This window comes from Thamnophis sirtalis, unplaced genomic scaffold (assembly GCF_051295495.1).
Source record: "Thamnophis sirtalis isolate CommonGarterSnake01/CBP01778 unplaced genomic scaffold, rThaSir2_p1.2 scaffold_7, whole genome shotgun sequence".
Lineage (NCBI taxonomy): Eukaryota > Metazoa > Chordata > Lepidosauria > Squamata > Natricidae > Thamnophis > Thamnophis sirtalis.
In genome coordinates, this window is record NW_028261387.1 from 24,035,609 (window position 1) to 24,057,371 (window position 21,763).

The 21,763-nt window shown below is 45.5% G+C and overlaps 1 long non-coding RNA gene across 2 annotated transcripts; it reads left to right on the plus strand.

Annotated features, from left to right (window-relative positions):
- The first annotated feature begins 2,746 nt into the window (after positions 1-2,746).
- On the plus strand, positions 2,747-19,307 carry LOC106548943 (uncharacterized). Of its 2 annotated transcripts, XR_015697254.1 has the most exons (4): positions 2,747-3,053; positions 3,187-3,516; positions 16,244-16,409; positions 17,649-19,307. It is a non-coding gene; the product is annotated as an uncharacterized LOC106548943 (long non-coding RNA). The 2 variants fall into 2 exon arrangements; XR_001313547.2 differs by lacking the exons at positions 16,244-16,409; positions 17,649-19,307 and adding an exon at positions 7,143-8,032 and having other exon boundaries at positions 2,826-3,053.
- Positions 19,308-21,763: the final 2,456 nt, after the last annotated feature.

A 21,763-nucleotide genomic window follows, 5' to 3' on the forward strand; every position in this document is an offset into this window, starting at 1 on the left:
AGGTTTCTTTTATGCAAGAGCCAGATGTTGTAACTCAGTTGGTTTTATTGCATTTAAAAGCAACGCAGAAAGTGGGGCCAAACTTGTATGGGTCATAATAACCAAAGGAGGGGCTGAATAAAGTGCCTCTGATTGTAATTCTTTGGGGGTGGGGGAGAATTCTTTATAGATTGAGAGAGCTGTCAGTAGGAGAAAAGCAAAGTCCTTTTCAATTTCCACAGTAACCCAAGTTAGTTCTAATTCCATATTTCCTCTTAGTTCTCAGAAGCCTTTGAAGAATGAAAGCCTGGTGGCAGGGACTAAGAACACCATACTATTAGCATGTTCAAAATTGATATTTCAAACATTGACACGGGAGGCTTCAGAAAGGATTCGTGCCGTAATTAATACCCTAATGGAGTGGTGGCTAATCTTTTTGTCCTTGTGTACTGAAAGAGCATGCGTGCATCAGCGCATGCACGTGCCCACACCCATAATCTAATGCATCTACGATCCCTGCATGCAACCCCCCACACACATGCGCACATGACACCCTCTGTGCCCATTTTGGGCCTGGCAGACCTCCTTGAAGCCTCCTGGGACCAAAGATGGGGGGCAGAGGTGCGCACCACACACCCCCACTCATGCGCACATGACCCCCCACTCTCTACGCATGAGACCCAAAAATCAGCTGGCCGGTGAGAGATGCCTGCACATGCACGGTTGAGCTAAGCTGGGGCAATGGCTCATGTGCCCGCCGAGAGGGCTTTGCTGCTACCTGTGGCATGTGTGCCATAAATTCACCATCACAGCCCTAATGCACACATGAATAGAATCCTAAGCCAACATGACTGGAGGAGGAATTCTGGGAGTTGAAGTCCACAAGTCTTAAAGCTGTCAAGTTTGAACACCCCTGGGGTTTTTTTTTCTAAGGGGTGCAAGGGTCTTGTAACTTGACGGTTTAAGACTTGCACACTTCAATGCCAGAGTTTCTGAGCCAACATTTTGGTTGCTAAGCAAGAGTGTTGTTAAGTGAGTTTCACCACATTTTACAAGTTGGCCATGCTCACCCAGTCACATGGCTGGCATGCCACTCCCACCCAGACACATGGCCAGAAGCGACACCCACCCGGTCACATGGCCATGAGCCACTCCCACCTGGTCACATGGCCAGCAAGCCACTCCCACAAAGCATGTCACACCTACAGAAGAGGTTCTAAATTTTTTTGAAACCCTCCACTGGTTCAAAGTTACAGTGGCCTCAGGAAAAATGACTTACAGCCTGTACACCCACTTACGATATCGTACCATCGTCAGCATCATGGGATCGTAATTTGGGCACTTGACAACCAGCTTCCATTTGCAACTGGTGATATTGTCAGACAAATGCAATTTGTTATTTCTTTTGACAATTTCCAGCAAAAAGTGCCCATTTGGGAAGCTGGGTTTGCTTAACGACATGTGATTTGCTTAACAACCATTGTCAAATTGTCATGCAGTCGTGTCTAACTCAACTTATGATCTCAACAACTAATGGCAAAAATTTCAGTCCCGATTGTGGATGTAAATACAGGTAGTCGTCAACTTATAATCACAATTGAGCCCAACATTTCTGTTGCTAAGTGAAATATTTGTTAAATGGCTTTTGTCCCTTTTTTACAACTTTTCCTGCCACATGTGTTAAGTGAATTGCTGCAGCTACTAAGTTAGTAACACGGTTGTTAAGGGAATCTGGCTTCTCTATTGACTTCGCTTGTTACAACGTCGCAAAAGGAGATCACATGTCTTTGAGACACTGCCACCGTCATAAATATGAATCACTTGCCAAGCATCCGAATTTTGATCATGTGACAATGGGGAGGTTGCAACGGTCATAAGTGTGAAAAACGGTCAGAAGTCACTTTTTCAATGATGTTGTAACTTTGAACTATCACTAAGTGAACTGTTGTAACTTGAGGACTGACATATGGTCCACCATTTACATATGGTCTGTACATTTGTTGTTAGTTGCGAAGTCATGTTCGACCCATTGCTACCCCATGGACAACATTCCTCCAGGCCTTCCTGTCCTCTAACATCTCCCGGAGTCCATTTAAGCTCACGCCAACTACTTCGGTGACTCCATCCAGCCACCTCATTCTCTGTTGTCCCCTTCTTCTTTTGCCCTCAATCTTTCCCAGCATTAGGCTCTTCTCCAGTGAATCCTTCCTTCTCATTAGGTGGCTAAAGTATTTGAGTTTCATCTTCAGGTCTGTACATATGGTATTGTACCATTTCCCCAAGACAGGAACAATGGGTGTAACCTATGAGGATTGATGGGCCTGAGCTAGGTTAGTGCTTCACTTTTTCTTTTCTCACCTTAATTGAACTGAGATTGTGACATGCAAAAGTGGGGCAATTCCTAATCACACACACACACACAAATGGGAAGGATACTGCAGAGTTATTAGGTGGGTTGCCAGGTGGCGTGTACTACAATTTCCTCCTCTGTGACAACTGTAGGCAAGGGAAGTAGGCTTCAGAGTCAATGGAGCGTGAAAGGAAAGCGACGAAACCAGCTCTCTGCAAATACCCATGAGATGCCATTCTTCGGGCTGTGTTCCACTCTTCCCCTTCAGAATATTCCTGCTAAATCCCTCTTGTTATAAAGATCAAGCTGTGACAAAAAAGGAAGAGGTGAGGGAAGACAAGACCAACTTGATATGGACAGTGAAATGAGTACCTTCAAAACTTACGGGTCTTTCTAACCTCTGTTCGAGAAAGTGTTTTGAAGGCCAGCCTAGTTTTGTGGTTTTCGATTGCAAAGGAACCAGGTTGGCTGAAGACCAAACGTCCTGTCTGCTTCCTTTCCTGTTTCAGTAGCTGCCTGCCGCTCGGATCTGAGCGGCCAGGGTGGGTGGGTTTTATTTTTATTTTTTTTGCAATGAGATATTGTCAACATCCTGGTTTGTTTCGCTTCTAGTGTTTCTTCCTGCTGCGTAGAATGTGGCGTAACTTTGGGGCTGTCATAGATGCTATATGGAGAGAGAATTCCCTGGAATGCGTCACTGGGACAAACAAATGCCCCAGACCTGGTAAACATTAGAATATAATGCAAAAGAAAGAAACATATTGAAAAATAGTTGCAAGAATAGCGGGGCTGGGTGTGTGGGGTTGGCAAAGAGGATAAGGGAATCTGACAGGAGCCTTTTCATTTTCTCCTTTCAGAGCCGAGAGCTGTCATTTCCCTTTTCTACTTCAGCAAATGCAAAACAATCAATCTTAGTGGATATGGATCCCTACGGTTATGATCTAAGCTCCTGCCAGCATAAGGATACATTGACCTGACTTCCCGTCACATCAGTGGAGTTTGAGAACGTCATCGATCCAGAGTGAAGGGCAGGCATTGTCCCCTCTTTCTCCTGAGATCCAAGGCGTTTTCCTCTTCTCAACATCACCTGATTATAGGCATCGGGCAAGGACAATCCAGCGTGGTCTAAAGATCTGTCTAAATGAGGAAGAGGAAAAAGCACTATCAAGATTTAAATCGGGCTGAAGGTGAGACAGGGTTGGTGTGATTGGGGAAAGACTGGAGTTCCCAGCCTGTGCTGGTAACTCTGCAAATCACTTCTGAGCAAAGGGTGACAGCGTGTGTAAGCCCAGGCGGTGCAAGTCACACGACAGAAACGAAAGGAAACGCCTGGGAGTTACACAGCGAAGGTAAAGTTCTGGCAGAAAGGAACACTACAGAAGTGGTGCTTATTCAGCAGACCCCTTTACTCCTTTCCCCATCCTCACATTGCCTAAACCAGGGGGGTTCCCAAACTTGGCAACTTTAAGACGCGTGGACTTCAATTCCACTTAACATGGCTGGCAGGGGAAATCATGGGAGCTTGTCTGCCCACGCGCCTTAAAGTTGCCAAGTTTGGGAACCCCCTGCTCTAAACCCCAGCTCTGCACCACTTCCTGAAATGAATCTGTAGTGTTTCAGGCAGAACATGAGACTTTACAGAGAACTGCTTGTTTACTACAGAAAGAAGAAAGATCTGTGGGGATCTCATGCTGCTCTCAAACCACATATTGTCTGCTTGGGGTCAGAAAGCTTTGAGATCAGTGGCTTGATACAGCCTTAGTGAGATGCTTCAAAGGAATATTTGTATGCTTGGTGAGACACAAGATGCCAAGAGTTTTGCTGCCAGCTGTTAAGAAGAATGTTAAATTGGCATCCTGAGTCACACACAATATGAAGCCATATCTAGGCACCCTGATGTTCCCTCTGGTGTTTTGGATATCAACTCCAAGAGCTAAAGCCCATGATGGCGAACCTATGGCATACGTGCCACGTGGCATGCAGAGCCCTTTCTGTAGGCATATGAGCCGCCAGCCAGCTCAGCTCCACAGCTCATGTACCTCCCGCCAGCCAGCTGATTTTCGGGTCTCTGATTTTTTAAAGACACACGTGCATGTGCAGGGGGCTGCATGTGCATAGAGGGGACTGGGGGGGTGCGGTGCCCCCCCATTTTTTATTTCAGGAGGCTTCAGGGAGGCCTGCTAGGCCCAAAACAGGGCGCAGGATGGTCACGCACAGGTGCAGGGGGAGCACGGGGAGGTTGTGCACATGCGTGGAGGGAGTGTGAGGGGTTGTGCATGCATGCGCAGGGGGCGGGGCACATTGCATTATGGGTGTGGCCACACACATATGCGTGCTGTTGTGCATGCACGTGCTATATTGGCACACAAGGAGAAAAAGGTTAGCTATCACTGGCTTAAGCCATTGTAGCCAAAACATGGAGAATGGTTTTTAGCCCCAAACTTCATGTAGTGACAAGATTGTTTATTTCTTCCATTAACCCCTGGTGTGGTTTGTTTGCTTCTAATGTTTTGTGCCTTGAATGTGTGAATCAAGGCATAGCAGCCTTGAACAAACTATGGTTTTAGCATTTGTGTTTGGACATGTGAATGCAGCCAAAGTGTAAAGTTAGAAAGCAGAAAATGAAATAAGGTGCATTCAAGATGTTTTCAGCTGGATGAGAAAAAAGCAGTAAAGAGACTTCAGAGGTGGTATTCTGACCAGTTCTGAAGAACCGGTAGCCGAAATTTTGAGTAGTTTGGAGAACCAGTAATTACCACTTCTGACTGGCCCCGCCCCAGGGGTGGGTTTCTCGCCCCGTTCCAACCGGATCGGTTGGAATGAGGCCGGCGGCGTCCTCGCGCACGCACGCGGCGCGCGCGTGCGTATTAGCGTCTGCGCAATGCTCCAGCTGCTCCTGGAGGATCGCGCAGGCGTTCTGCGCATGCGTGGAAAGCGCAAAATTCAAAAAAACCGGGTAAGGAGCGGGCGCGGGTGTGCGGGCGCGCGCGGGCGCGCGCGGGCGCGGGGGGGGGGGCTTCGCCGTTCCCGGAAGTTACTTACTTCCGGGTTCGGCGACCAACCGGATCGCAGGGACCAGTGCGAACCGGTTGAAACCCAGCCCTGCCCCGCCCCCATCTATTCTCTGCCTCCTGAGTCCCACCTGAGCGGGAGGAAATGAGGATTTTGCAGTAACCTTCCCCTGGCATACCCACCAAGCCACACCCACAGAACCCATAGTAAAAAATTTTGAATCCCACCACTGAGAGATTTGTATCTGGTATGAAAGCAAAATCCTGTTTCACCAGAAGTGCTTGATGTTGCTTATAGTAGAAGCTAGCATGGAGACATCAACAAGTTTGATCTGGGTTCTCAAATCAATTTCAGTAAAGCTCCCAGATCTGAGCTGCATGTTTCCATGCCACCAGATTAATTGATTGATTCTATTTTCGATTCCATAATGACTCTGGTTTACAAAAAAGCACAGAAGAAAAAAATATCAAGAAAGAGAGTTGACTGAAAGACAGACCAAGCAACAAAAAGACCAAACTGAAGGGTCTCCGATAATCTACTGAGCCCAAGAATAGCCAGGTCTTCAGCCATTTGCAGAAAGATCAAAGTGTAGGAGCAGTATGAATCAACAGGGAATATTGTTCCACAAGCTGGAGCCATCTCTATGGGGATACATTTCCTAGGTCCAGTGGTGGGTTTCAAAAATTGTTCGAAATTACTCTGTGAGTGTGGCCTCCTTTGTGGGAGTGGCTTGCCACCCATGTGACCGGATGGGAGTGGCTTGCCACCCATGTGACTGGATATGAAATTATGAATTAGTACTTAGGTCGGTCCAAGTAGCTATTCAGAAACTCTGGCAACCAGCACCTTGAATTGCACCCAAAAGCCAACTGCCAGCCAATGTAGGTAGTAAAGCAACAGAGACAGATGTCACTGCATTCTTGGCCAGCTGTAGCTTCCAAGTGCTTTTCAAAGACAGCCCCATTTAGTGCATATTATATTAATACAATTGAGAGGCAACAAAAGCATGAGTGATTGCTTGAAAGGACTCTTGGTCCAGAAATGGGTATAACTGATGAACATGTTGAATCTGTGCAAAGATTATCTTGGCCTCAGTGTGGCCATCTGATCTTTGAGCAGGAGCTGTGAGTCCAGGAGGGCCCTTAGGTTTATACTGATCTTGTATGGGAGAGTGTACTATGATTAAGGATTAGGGATAGAAGGTTCCTGGAACTCTGTGTGTGTGTGTGTGTGTGTGTGTGTGTGTGTGTGTGTGTGTGTGTGTCTTGTCTGCGTGAGTGAAATAAACAAAGCCACTTGGTCTTCTCAGGACTGAGCCTATTCCTCCGCTTCCAAACTCTACAGCCCCCAGGCATTGGGACAGTACTTAAGTGGTGTCACTTGGTTGGCCTGAGGTCTCTGTGTATAATTGGGTATCACTATCAGCATATTGATAATAAGTAACCCAAACTAATGGATGATATCATCTAGATATTAAGCAAAAGGGGAGAAAGGGTTGAACCCTGCAGCACCCTACAAGCAAGGAACCACAAGTGCTACCTCTCACCTTCTAACAGCTTTGATTGGAACTGGGCACAGAGAAAGGAGAAAAAGCATTGCAAAAAGTGGCTCCCAGTTCCAGCCCCCAAAGCTAGCCCAATAGAACACCATGGTTGACAGTACTGAAAGTTGCTGTGGAATTGAGGAGCACCAGGATGGATTTACCATCCCCATCCTGGTTTTGCCACAGATTATCAACCGGTGTGACCACTGCTGTCTCTACACTGAATCTCAACCAGTCTAAATAATCTGTTTTTTCCAGGGTCCTCTGGAGTTGAAGCCCAACCAACCTTGCCAACACCTTCCACAGAAAGGGAAGATTGGAGACCGGAATGAAATTGCCCAGGGTGGGGTGAGGAGGCAGACCACAGTCTCCTTCAAGGCTGAGGAGACTACTCCTGCAGAGAAGCATATATGTACGCCTGGCTCCAGCAGTAGGTCACCTCTAGGCACCCTTAACCATCCAGGAAAGGCCTAGATCAAAACAGAGAATGAAGCTCCCAGATGAGAGCATCCTGTTCGTAGTCTGAGGACTCGCAAGCCAGCTCACTTCAGTTGACTATACAAGGCCATGCCTTGGGCACTTCATCTGGACATGTTCACTCAAAATCCGGCTCTCAATGATTCCAAATGTCTTTATCTGCCAAATTGCAAAATATTTCTCACAGCAGTTAGTCCTGGATTTATCTCTCCCCAGCAGAGATTGAGTCACCTTGAACAGGGCTGCCAGGGAGATGCACTAAGGGTAGAGGATTATGTGATTTTGCTGCCTTTATCACTATGATGTAAGTCCAAATATAGATTCTTACCTATGCTATGATTCATTCTCATCCTCCTCCAATGGTGCTCTAGGTGGCTCTTCATGCACTTTATCTTGCAGAGCTACTCAGTAGACCAAAGGAATCTTGGGACTGACCAGGACCATCGGACCTAACAAGCTCTCTCTCCCCATGACATGAGATGAGATCAGTGAGCTAAGAAGTGATCTGTCCACAACAACAGACTAATGACAACGTCTTCCAAAGCCACATCATGATGCAACTGCTCCATGCTGAAGACAGTCTAATATCCAGCACCTAGTGTCTGATGGGCTCATAATGACCTAGAACATGTCCCTAATTGTCATGGATACCACAAATCCCTGAGCCAACCCATACTCAATATCACCAGGCGGCAAATAATCCCTTGTGGCATTGAGTATGGGTTGGCTCAGGGATTTGTGATCTCCATGGCAATTATGGACATGTTCTAGGTCATTATGGGCCCAGCACATACTGAGCACCGCCAATCTTGGCATCTCTGTTGCCAGCCCAGCAGTGGAATCCAGTAGCTCAAACAGGGATGATACTGGGTAGCAAGAGGCCATTTCATCAGCAACAATCCTGTTTCCTATAGGTCCACTTCAGTCAAAGATCTCATATCTAGTTATCTGTGGAGCAGGCAGAGTCTCTGAAAACCTACAACAACTCAATGGATCACAATTATGACCACACCTCCCCTCCTTTGGGAGGGATGGTGCCAAAACCCAGGTGGCCACTTTTCCAAGAGGGGAGCATCCCCTATAGGCCCACCATAACCTAGTTGGCTACGTCATTCACAGCCCAATTGTGTATGAAGGAAGATTGATTACAAACTGACCTGCCATTCAACAGCAGGTGGAGTCCAGGATCACCAAAGATCCAATATTTCGGTTTTGAATGAAGAACCTGGGGCTAGTTATCAGAATTGTTCTCAGCAAGGGAGCCCAATGCTCCCAGCCCCCCCCCCCCCCAGGATCCTATCATATCTCTGTCCATCATGGTGCGTATGTTCCTACCACTTCCTCTCCTTCTCCTCATTTCCCTCCCGGTCGTTGTATTTTCCTCCTAAGCCAGAGCTGTCAAACTCTGGGCCGAATGTGTCATGTGCTGGCCATGACTGCACCCAGTTTAGCGAAGGGGGGAAAAGTCCTGATACATCACGTGATGCCACCGTGATGATGTGAGTTTGACACCCCTGTCCTAGGCAAAGGTGTCAATTCATCCACATATATCACCCAGACCACCAACAACCACTCATCTTTGGAGCCATAGTGGCGCAGTGCAGGAGTGGGGTTGCTCCCAGCATTGCTGCCAGTTCGGTGCGCATTTGCACAAAAATAGATCTGTGCCTAAACCTTAAAAAAAGGAAAATAAATAAATTTGTGCAATTACAATTGTTCTGCGCATGCGCAGAGTCGAAAAGCAAGATGGCGGCACTGTAGAAGAACCAGTTTGGGGGCGTGGCAGGCCTGGGTCACTGCCGGTTCCAGAGACCCAGCCACTAAACCACTACTGGTTCAGCCAAACTGGTCCAAACTGGTAAGAACCCACCTTTGGCTCAGTGGTTAGAATGCAGTATTGCAGGCTAATTCTGCTGACTGCCAGCAGTTTGATTCTCACCAGGCTCAAGGTTGACTCAGCCTTCCATCTTTCAAGTAAAACGAGGACCCAGATTGTTGGGGGCAATATGCTGACTCTGTAAACCACTTACAGAGGGCTGTGAAGCACTGTGAAGCAGTCTATAAGTCTAAGGGCTATTGCTCTCTACCCAGCCCCAACACTTCCAGTTCTTACAGCAACTCTCCCAGTCCTCTTCGGTCCTCTGTGTGGCACTCATCAAATTGTGAGGTATTATCACAGCCTCCCCCGCCCCCCAACATAGCATCAAACCAAAAACTTCTCCCCATACCAGTAAACAATGGGAACGCAGCCAAGAGAAAGTTTCTGCCTCTTTTTAGTTGCCATCTAGCTATCGTCCGGACATTTGCAGCTCAGATATGGGAGCCCTCATTTTATGCAACTTTCCAAACATTATCACACTGGCAAGAAAGCTCTTGCAACCTGGTGGCTTTCTGTAGATGATTGTGGTGGGGGAGAAAGGTTGCTCTCCTAAACTGAAAATGCCCATTCAATAAACAAACTAACAAATGTCTGGCAGTTCTGTTCTTCGGAGTTTGAGCGCAGGTGAAGGGCCCATTTCTTCTCAAGCTGCTCTCTTTCTCCTCTGAGCTTGCAAACGTGGTTTCTTACACCCCAGAGAAGGCTCATCAAGTGCAGCCCCCTCCGTTTGTTTGGCCCTGCAGCCAAGTGGCAGATCGTCAGCATGGGCAGCCAGCCAGCTGCTTTCCTCAAACCTTGGGTCAAGGCAGTTCACCAGGGAGCCTTGTTTACTTCGGGTGGCTTTTTCAGCAACCGGCTGTGAATGGCTACAGCCTGGGGAACTGTCCCAAACCCAGAGGGCTGGAGGGGGGCCGACCCAGGACATTCAGTTTCATGAACTCAGTTTTGTTTTTTGTTCTACTTTTGCATTGCGTAGACATTACTAAGCATGACAAATGATGAGCGCTTCTGCAAGATCACATGCTTTTCGAATAATGCAAAGGAAAGTTTGCAGCAGAAGGAGCAAGGAGATAAGAGCACAATGTGTGATGGACTTTTGTGTGGCTCCTGGAACTGTGGCGGCGGCAGCAAAGAAACAAAAGGGTTGGGGACGTTCCAGCCAATGCAGCAGCTTCTGTGACTTCAGCAGCATAGAGGACAACTTGATCCCCCGGGAGCATGAAATGGCGTTCTTTTTTCTTCAAAATACACGGTGTACATTGTGCAACTTGCTTAGATCTTATTTCCCCTTTATTGCAACTTTGCAGGTGTCGTATCCTCGCAGGACATTTGCTCACCCTTCATGCAGGGTCTTTCAATGTCTCTCCCCATCCCGTAAAAATATGCCCCAGAGCTGCACATGCAAGAATTAAAATGTAAAGACGTTTACATCACATTTCCACCACCCCTGTGATAACGCTTCAACTCAGCAGCTTGCAACCCCCTTGATTGCATATTGCCAGTGATGCTGGTAAGTGAAATGCTCAATTTCCTCGGTGTCTTTTGCACATTTTACGGGAGGTGTTTTTTTTTTGGTCACCATACGTTTTTAGGAGAAACACAATCTTGTGCAAGTCTCTCATCCTTTGTTCTCGGCTGGAGAAACCGCCTCTTCCCACTACGCTTGCTAAATGGGACCTGTGTGTACTAAGAAAATGGTTCAGAAGAAGTGCTTGGAATTTTAGATTCCTGCTATTCCTTAACATGTACTTTTTCAGGGCTCTCATTTTCAGGTTACGCTGCTTTAATGACTTATTCATGAACGCCGCTGCAACTCCCTCCCTCCCTCCCTCCCTCCCCCTCTTCGTGCAGAAGCCTGGGTGGGGGGGGAGGCCATGCTTGCTTTTAACCAATAGCTGAATGCAGCTGGTCTGGCATAAGGTCATAAGCATTTTGTCCAAATCTGTTTTGAAATCTGACAACCCTACACTGTGCTCTGAGCTACTAGCAGATTGCACATTGAGGCAGGGCGCAGTGGCATGTAAAACCAGCCGACTCCGTCTACCATCTGTTGGGCACAGCTTGCCTCCCCGACAGATTAGAGTGCCGCCGAACTCTATAGCTGTGTGTAACTTTCAGTCCAGACTTTTTAAAAAAATAATAATAATAAAATACAGGATGGCAAGGGATTGTAATTGCCTTGGGGATAGACTCTGTTCAACGCGTTGGTAATTTAGAATGTAGCTGATTTGGCTAATGTTGAAAAGGTTACGCGGGGTGACATCTTAGATGCTGTAGGCTAGGTGGGGCAAATTAAAACAAAAAGAACACAACACCCAAGGAGAATGCCACAACACACCACGTCTGCAGGGTTACAGATAAAACTGCACGCCTGTGTAGTTTCTGTGCGTGTGCGCGTGTGCATTCTTTAAAGTCATAGGAAGTTGCCCTGGCTGAAAGTGGAAAGGAATTCCCCTGGTTTATTTTCCCCCCAAATAATCCTCTAAAATCCCACCGTGCCTTAAGAGCCAACAGGAAACTGGGTGAAAGTTTTGAGAGAACAAGTCCTTAAAGGCCTTGGAGTTTTGTTTTTTTTTAAGGTAGCTATTCTAATTCTGAGTCACATGTATTGGGAACACTGGCCCAATGTCTGTGCAAGAGAATGACAGTAAAGGCTGCCTTCCAGGGAAAAGATCTTTGGAAACTGCATTTCATTTTCATGGGAAAGTTCCCCTTTCTCTCTACTTCCCCCATGCAAATCCTGGCAGAGTCTCTCTCCATTTGCAGCAGGAAAAAGAAGTTGTTGGAAGAAATGTCCATCTGGGTTCAGTTCCAAGTGGGGGAAAAGACACTGGAAATATGGAGGCTGCTTGGAAAGATGGTTTTAATGGTGGACAAAAGTCAAAAAGGGGATCACATGCTTCACAGATGTTGAGTGAAGAAAAAGAAGCGAAGGGGCTCGCTGAGAGTTCCTTAGTTTTTTATACTCTCTGTTCGGCCCCACCTCTCTTGTTTCCTGTTCCTGTGTAAGAAATGTATTCTGATTGGTTGTCAGACTCCCAGGGGCGGGGGTCTTAGCTAACTTTGCAGATTTCAGTCCCAAACTTGGTTGTGTTCCCAGCTGCCCTGTGGTGAGATGGGTAAATGGCTAATCCTATCATGCCTTAATCCCATCACCCTGGAGCTGAAGGGAGATCTTTGTTATGTAGAATAGATGCCTCAGGCATTTTAATGGCCCAATGACAAAGGTGGGGGCTATTAACAGTGAGTCTGTTTCCTGCCTAAAATATGTTTCTCCATTTCTTATTCAGGGAAATATAATATTCTGCCTTCTTAATAAATTTCCCAGGATATTTCCTTTTTCTAGCAGAAGGATGGGTTTTAACTTCCAACAATTTGAATTAACATTTTCCCTGCTATTGGAAATAGCTATAAGCCATCCGTACTATTTTTTTTTTTAAAAAAAACTGCTTGTTCAATCTACATAGAATTAACACCAGGCCCAGTTGTGGTTATGACACCAATATCAATAAAACAAGCTTCCCACTCCTTAAATCTCTAAATCAGTGTTTCCCAACCTTGGCAATCTGAAGATGTCCGGACTTCAACTCCCAGAATTCCCCAGCCAGCATTCGCTGGCTGGGGAATTCTGGGAGTTGAAGTCCGGACATCTTCAAGTTGCCAAGGTTGGGAAACACTGCTCTAAATAACTCCACTTTGCACATTTCAAATGGCCCTTAAAACTTTTTCTTACAATTCACTTCTGCAGAAAAACCTCCAGTGGAAACCCAGCAAATGTTTGTTCAGGAACTAAATGAAGCAAGACTGACTTGGCAGAATATCAAGGCTGATTTTCCAGGAAGGGAGTGACTGAACTGACTGTACTGCAAACCTGTCACTTCCTAGTCCGTTTTCAAGGACAAAGGCAGTTGGCTACTTGGATTGTGCCTACACAGAAAGCAAAAGAAAAAAAAAACACCAAGTAGCCTCCCCCCCCCCCCGCCCCTTAACTTCTGTCATTCTTTTTCCCACCTCGTTATTTAAAGTTAGCAAGAAGGGCATGGCAAAATGGGTTGGGCCGTAGAAGGAGAGAATGTTTCCGATGATTGTAAATGGAGGGGTGGAGGTAATGATCTGAATGGCATCATTGCAGTTCTTTGCAAGTCCTGCTTATTCATGTACAAATAGTCCTTGGCAGGGACGTGCAGTCAGGGGAGGCAGAGGAGGCAGGGTCTCACCATTGTCATCATGAAAAGAAAAAAAAATTAAAAGGAAAAAGGCTGAGGTAGTTGCTGCCAGAGTCACAGTGGATGACTCTGCTTAGTGCTTAACTGTTTTAAAAAGCCTCTAAAAAAAGTGCCCTCTACAGGAGGAGGCGGGAGAACCACGTGCCTCATTTAGTCTGACTTTATGATCACTCGAGCAGAGTTAAGCAAGGGTTAAAAGCCGAAAAATTCCTTATGTAGAGGAGGCACGTGGTTCTCTCGCCTCCTCCTGTAGAGGGCACTTTTTTAGAGGCTTTTTTTTAAACAGTTAAGCAGAGTCATCCATTGGGGACTCTGGCAGCAGCTAACCCAGCCTGACCTCAGCAGCTCTTGCCTTCTTCTTTTTACATTTTTTACATTTTTATCATGGCAGACAAGAGCAGAGTTGAAATCCTCTGTGACACAGCTGGAAAAGGTATGTGGGTCGGAGGGAGGGGGGAGGAATTCAAAATTATTGTAATTTGTAAGTAATTTTTTATTGTAAGTAATTTGCGTGTGTGTGTGTGTTTGTTTCTTTACTTCACTCAAACAAACTCTCTCTCAATTTGAAAGCTGTGCGGGGCTTCGGGGGGGCTTTCTGAAAGCCCCCCCGAAGCCCCGCCGCTGGCAGACATAGGGCACCTTTTGCCCGCTTGCCTCACCAGCCATAAACATCACCGCTTGCCTCACCAGCCATAAACCTAAACCCCATCACTGGTTCTTGGCTTACAACCATTGGTTTAGTGACCGAAGTTACAACGGTGCTGAAAAAAAGTGACTTGTGGCTGTTTTTCACACATAACCACCGTCGCAGCAGTCCCCCATGGTCATGTGATCAAAATCTGGGTGCTTGGAATTGGCATGTATTTATGACAGTTGCACTGACCTGGGATCATGTGATCACCAGGGGTGGGTTCTGGCAGGCACTACAGCGGGTTTGCTCTGGGGTGTGCTGTGCTTACTGTGTGTGCATGCGAAGCGCAATAAAAATTGCCCTGTGCATGTGCAGAAGCGAAAACAAGATGGCGCTGCCTATGGCTCCACCGGGAGAACCAGTTCAGGGGCATGGCAGGCCTGGGTAGCTGCTGGTTCCAGCTACCCAGGCCACCAAACCACTACTGGTTTGGCCAAACCATTCCCAACCGATAGGAACCCACCACTGGTGATCACCCTTTGTAATCTTCTCAGCCAGCTTCAGACAAGCGATGTCACTGGGAGAAGCTGAATTCACTTAACGACAACGTGATCCACTTAACCACTCCAGCAATTCACTTAACAACGGTGGCAAAAAAGGTTGCAAAATAGGACAGAGCTCACCTAACAATCACCTTGCTTAGCACCAAAAATTTTGGCCTCAACTCTTATAAGTCAAAGACTTACCTGCATGTGAAAGATCATCCTTGGCCATTTTCACATTAGAATGGGTTTAGTTGTATTGCATGCTTTAGGACAGGGGTGTCAAACTCAAGGCTCACGGGCTGGATCCAGCCCATGGGGTGCTTGGAAACAGCAAAGGACTGGCTCATGGTGCCTCTGCCAGTGAAAATGGAGCTTGGGAGATCCATGCACAGCCCTCCAAAGCTCCATTTTTGCTGGCAGAGTGCTGCAGGAGGTCATCGCAGCCGAAAACAGAGTATGGTACGGTTGCCCCCGACTTGAGCAATGTCAAGCTGGCAGAGGCACCATGAGCCAGTCCTTTGCTGTTTCCAAACACCCCACGGGCCGAATCCAACCCGCGAGCCTCACGTTTGACACCCCTGTCCTAAAGCATGCAATACAACTAACCCCATTCTAACCCCACTCCGGCCACACCCACCTGGCCCCCAAGGTCAAACACAACTCTGATGTGGCCCTCAATGAAATCGAGTGACACCCCTGCTTTAGGAGAACAATGCCCCTTTAAACCTCTTTTAAGACATGAAATTCCTCTAGAATTAAAGACCCCACTGCTGAAAATATGCATTGTCCTGAAACCATATCTCAAAGGTCACCTTAGGCCAGATATCCTGGTCCTTGGTTGCTTCACATTTTTTCTCTAACTTGAGAAACAAGATATTTCTCGTGGGCAGTTCCCTATCGTCACCACGGGACGGCCCAATTTCTTAGGATTTCCATACCCAGTCAGATTATTCGTGCACACAAAACAAAACAACATGGAATGTTTTGCTAATAGACCCATCGAGGTGAGAGAGCAGAACATTATAAGGCAGTATTTTGTCTGCAAGAAATGAAGACAACTTTCACTGCAGCTTGTGCAAAATCAGGAGTGCCTTCTAACTAAATGTAGGGACTTTCTGGATATACATTTAAGGTTTGGGAAGAAAATGGCTTCATGTCCAATATGTTAATTTGAGGGATGGCAACAGGTAGCATGATCCTAATTATATACTTTTATAAATAACCCCTACCTCCACCCCAATAGAACTGAAACACCAGATAATTAAATATACTTATGGGATTTGTACATTACAACATATTTGGAGGCACAGACTGAATCCTGACTCAGGTCTTCTGTCTGATGAGCTCTCTTGAGGATGATTCTTCGGTCACTGCTATAAACTATATGATATGAATGGCTGATTTCACCACCAGAAATTTGTTTTCACTGAACTTTGTTGAATAAGACAAAGTGGTTTGTTTACACATAATGTTAAGCTACGCTCCATGACTTTCAACATCAGTTACAGGTAGTCCTTGACTTACAACCATTCATTTAGTGACTGAAGTTATAACAGCACTAAGAAAGTGTGTTTTCACACTTGCAACCTGTTCTGACCTAGGCTTCCCAAGAGCATGAAGCAAACTCCTGGTCCTGACAAAAACCACTTTTATTAATTGACCATGAATTCTGCTCATTCACATCCAGCAAAGTCTTTCAAGGGAGGATTTACAGTCACAGACCTTATCTGGCTTGGAGAGCTGACAGGCCGACATCTGCAAAACTTGGTAAGGAGTCTCGGAGTCACGAACCAATTAAGCAAACTAATTGTCTCCTCCAAACTCCACTCCCCTTTTGCTCTTCCTTTATTTCCTCTGGGAGGAGCCATTCATTGTCCACCTGTGGCCTTACTCCCAAGTCGACCCCTGTTCTTTAGCTATTCCCTTTGTCGGGCAACTCTGTACATGTGCACACTGGGAACAGGCTCCAGCTGTTTGTCTGCCTTACTGATGCATGACTCTGAAGGCATCTAATAACGGGCATACGGATCTGCCCCCCTCTCTGCCTCCATCATAGAGCCCTCATCAGAGCCTTCCCCAGACTCCAGGAGTGGCCCATGTTCCTCCCCAACCTCCTCACTGTCCGAATCTGCTGCCAGCTCTGCTGGCCACTGGCAGGCCACAACACAACCACTGGAGCAGAGGTGGGTTGCTCCTGGTCCATGAACCGGGCAAACCGGTAGTGATATTTTGGCCTTGGTTGCCTGAACTGGCAGCGACCCAGGCTGGCCACGCCCCCAAACCAGTTCCCTGTCGCTGATGCCGTTGCCGGCATCTTTTTAGTATTTTTTTTTAAAATATTCTGTACATGTGCAGAACAATTTATAGTCAACTGTGCGCACATACGCAGCCCGTTAAGCGACCTGGCAACAACCCACCCCTGCATTGGAGCATCCCTATGGTCACATGATCAAAATTCAGGCATTGGCAATTGGCATGTATTTATGAGAGTTGCACTGTCCCAGGATTATGTGATTACCATTCCGAGCTGACTTCTCTTAAACAAAGTCAAATAGGGAACGCCAAATTTGCTTAATGACGGCATGATTCATTTAAGAACTGCAATGGTTCGCTTAACAACTGCTGCCAAAAAGCTGATAAAATGGTGCAAAACTCACTTAACAACTGCCTTATTTAGCAATAGACATTCGGGGCTTAATTATGGCTGTACGTTGGGGGATTATCTGTACTGTGTTTACAAGGAGTCCCAACTAAGTCACATTATGGCTTGATGTAAGATATGAATCTAGACTGGTCCTTTAAACGTTTTCTGGTGTGACATTTTCCCAGAGGCAGGATGGGTATTGTTTACTTTGCATTGTTTTATTTTGTTTATTTTGTTTGTCACTTAGCCAAAGTGATAGTTGCACCTTCTTTCTCACCTTCCTTTCTTGAGAGAGGTAATGCACAAGCTGTTGATGGATTATTAGAGAATCTAACAAACCACATTTTTTCTTTCTCCTCCAGAAAGACTTGAGAAAGGTTTGCATCCAGGATGTCACTGAAGCCAGGCTCCTGGCCAAAAAGCAATCCACTCAGTTCATAGGTCTCTTTTTGTGAACTCGGGAAAGAAGGACCAGCTATAAACAAACTGCAGTACATAACACTCTAGTCTTGGTTCCTGAAGGGCATGTTATCTTTATGACATAAAGATTTGTTTACTTACCTGTACATAGTGGGAACAGCTAACTTCGGGCCTTTGGTGTTGTGCAGTTCCAAATGGCTGGGGGGAGATGATACTGAAGAGGTGAACATGGCTGCGATGGGATCCTTCCTTGAAGTCTTAGCTGCTGCCTTTCTCTTATCATCCCTCTGAACAAGGGCTGAGTTTCACAACTTGCTAGACTCTGTTGATTGAACTAAGCCAATAATGTGGATTTGAAGAGACAGGGGTGTCCAACCTTGGCAACATTAAGACCTTATTATTTAAATATTCTGTAACACTAATGATGATGTCCACATATGGCAATTTATAATGACCTAATTGATTAGGGTCAAACACCAACTCCATCATGAGTTGGTATCCATATCTATACCAGCTTGCATTTATACTGTACGTTGAGCCACATGACTAAAATGCTGTATGAACCCAGTGGCTTATATACATATATGGCTTATATATCATAGATTCAGTGGTGGGATTCAAATAATTTAACAACTGGTTCTCTGCCCTAATGATTTCTTCCAATAACCAGTTCACCAAACTGCTGAGAAAGTTAACAACTGGTTCTCCAGAAATGGTGCGAACTGGCTGAATCCCACCACTGCATAGTTTGAACTTGATGTGAAAATACATCCAGTTGGACTTATTCTGAAATCATCTCTTAACTGTGATATGCAACCTGAAATTTCCAAATGGGTAAAAAATGGGTGATAATTGAATTAGCAATAGCAATAGCAGTTAGACTTATATACCGCTTCATAGGGCTTTCAGCCCTCTCTAAGCGGTTTACAGAGTCAGCATATTGCCCCCAACAACAATCCGGTTCCTCATTTTACCCACCTCGGAAGGATGGAAGGCTGAGTCAACCTTGAGCTGGTGAGATTTGAACAGCCGAACTGCAGAACTGCAGTCAGCTGAAGTAGCCTGCAGTGCTGCATTTAACCACTGCGCCACCTCGGCTCTGTTGATGTTTTAATTAATTAGAATATTATTTATATTAAGAATGTATCCATCTGGTAAATTTCAAAGTATGGTAATCTGAAAGGAGCAGAGGAGCAGAAACTTTGTTCTGGCTGAGCTTATCCACTCTGTTATCATAACCACAAAATGACCGTATCTGCGCTTTGGTGATAGAGATGTGATCATACAAGAAACGTGGCTATCCTATGTGATGGGCAAGGCAGAGTAGACCTTTTGGCTTTTGAAATTTGAAAACCACCAGGTGGCATCAAAACTTTTTCTACATCTTTTTCCTGAAATCTAATAATTGTGCAGATTTGGCATCTGCACCATAAATAAGATACTTGGCATCTCTGACACCAAGTAACTTGGGAAGCTACATGAATGCAATGCAAACCTCAAGCCACATTCACATTTTATCCAAGTATTGTGATGCCTGACTTGTTTTCATAATACACAAGAAAGTCTCCAACTTATGATCCCAGGCACCCTTTTCCATTACAGTCCACATTTATTTATTTCATTTATATGCTGCCCCTGTCGTGGAGCCAAGGTGGCGCAGTGGTTAAATGCAGCACTGCAGGCTACTTCAGCTGACTGCAGTTCAGCAGTTCGGCTGTTCAAATCCCACCAGGCTCAAGGTTGACTCAGCCTTCCATCCTTCCGAGGTGGGTAAAATGAGGAGCTGGATTGTTGTTGGGGGCAATATGCTGACTCTGTAAACCGCTGAAAGCCCTATGAAGCGGTATATAAGTCTAACTATTGCTAACTATTACTATTGGAATAAGACAACTCTGGGTGGCTTATAGTTTCCAAACTATTTGTTTGTTTATTCAGGTTTTTTCTTTTAAAGTAAATGAATATTAGTTCTTCAGTACTACCTGAGATTATATCGACAGCAAGCAAAAGTCATCAAGGAGGCATTTTTAATTAAAGCTTCCTGCTGCTTGGTGTATAAGATTTATTTATAGTTACATCTGGTCCATGAAAACGAACCCGGAGAGATAATATCATATAACATCACACACACTATATAGAGCAAGGACTTTAACCCTGCTTTCAGGTGATTCAGAAGATTGATCATAACATTAAGAGTGGTTGACTGGGAAGGAAACAAAAATATCCCCCAATCTACTTGTAATACAATCTAAGCTGCAATCAGTAAGTGATTGTCATGGTACAGAATCAAGCCTGATCATCTCTTCTTCTCCGATGCAAAAATTTCCGCGTTCAAGGGGCTTTAGAGGGGTTGAGAAGCTGGAACCTCTACACGAGAACTGTAACCACTAGAGTGAGAGGCCGAGGAAGCCGCAAAAGGAAAGAGGACAGAAATAATTATAAATCTGCAAACTGTATACATTACACACAGTGTGCATCTATATGGATGTAAGCATTGCCCAGCCTTGTTTTGAAAGCAAACATGTTTTCAAAGCAAACATGTGTATCTCACAGCTGGCCTGGCAGTTGAGCTCAGGCACTTGTTAATCAGTGCAGCTGCAGGAGGTTCAACCAAGTGTTGCAAAGAACAAGGCGAAGGAATGGCATTCGTGCAAACCAAGCCATTTGAACAATACCCGGTGGAGCAAATGTATTTGCATTGGTTTTGTTTTGAATATAATAGCCTGCTTGATGGTACAGTCTGATAAACAGAGGCAGAGCTTGAAGTGAGCTGAACCTTTTCAAGGTCTGCCTGTATTCCTATTGCAGGGAAAGAATAAAATCGTAATAATTTTTTTTGGGGGGGGGGGAACCACAGAGATCCCAACTGAAGCATCTGCAATAATGCAACAATCTATCTTCTCCTTGAAAAGTATCCATCGGAGAGGAGGGCTTGAACTTTTCCTAACCTTTAACTGAAATAAGGAAGAAACAGTCTTGGGTGACTTCTGTATGATCCCTTTGGGGCAATTTAAAGCATGCTGTCGTGGATAATCTCTCAAATTACTTCAATCACAGAATTTTGTTTCGAGTCCCCTTCTTCTCACTGAATCCTTTTTCTTAGGGTAGTGCCCAGAACTGGACAGAGTACAGAGGTGGAGTCAGCAAAGAAAAGAACTTTTACAGGACTAAATCCTGCAGCTGGATTTAAATGCAACCCATCCAGAAAGTTAATACTGGCATGCATACTGGTGCAGAATATTTTTGGACGCCATATGGAGGGATTCTTAGGAAAAGCAGATGGCAGACACTGCAGCTCAATGTTTTCTTTGGCAGTGTTCCCATTGCATAAATGAACATTTATTAGGTATTTCTTGGGAACTTTATCCACTGGCTGAGCACACATAATATGGTCTTAAAAGTCCATGTAAGCCAGGGGTGAAATCCAGTAGGTTCTGACAAGTTCTGGAGAACTGGTAGCGGAAATTTTGAGTAGTACAGAGAACCAGCAAATGCCACGTCTGGCTGGACCCAGAGTGAGAATGGAGATTTTGCAGTATCCTTCCCCTGCCATGGCCACCAAGCCACACCAAAAAAAACAAACGATAGTAAAAAAAAGTTGAATTTCACCACTGATGTAGGAACGTGTGACCTCCAAGCTTGGGAACTGCTGTATTAATAAAATTGGTATAATTGATTGAGGCAAGACCTTGAAACATCCCACTCAATAATACCTGACTTCCTTTTGATGAAGAGCTAATGATAAGACTCTGGCTATAATTTCCAAGCAGGCTAATTGCGATGTCATCCAGCCCACAACTGGCTAATTAGAATGATACAGAACCAGCTGTTGATTTACAGCTGTTAACCTTGAATATTGAGAGATAGACAAGAGAGTTCCTGATAGATATAACACCTCTTTGTGCTAGTTACAGCATGAAGTTTCACTTGCCTTGCCTGTCTTGTGGTTGCAGGAATGAAAAGGTGGCTGCAATTGCTTTTAACTCTCACAGTACCCAACTGCAAGGTTTTTGGCTGAGGTTTAAAGCAATGAAGTTCAATGCATCTTGAAAACACCAGG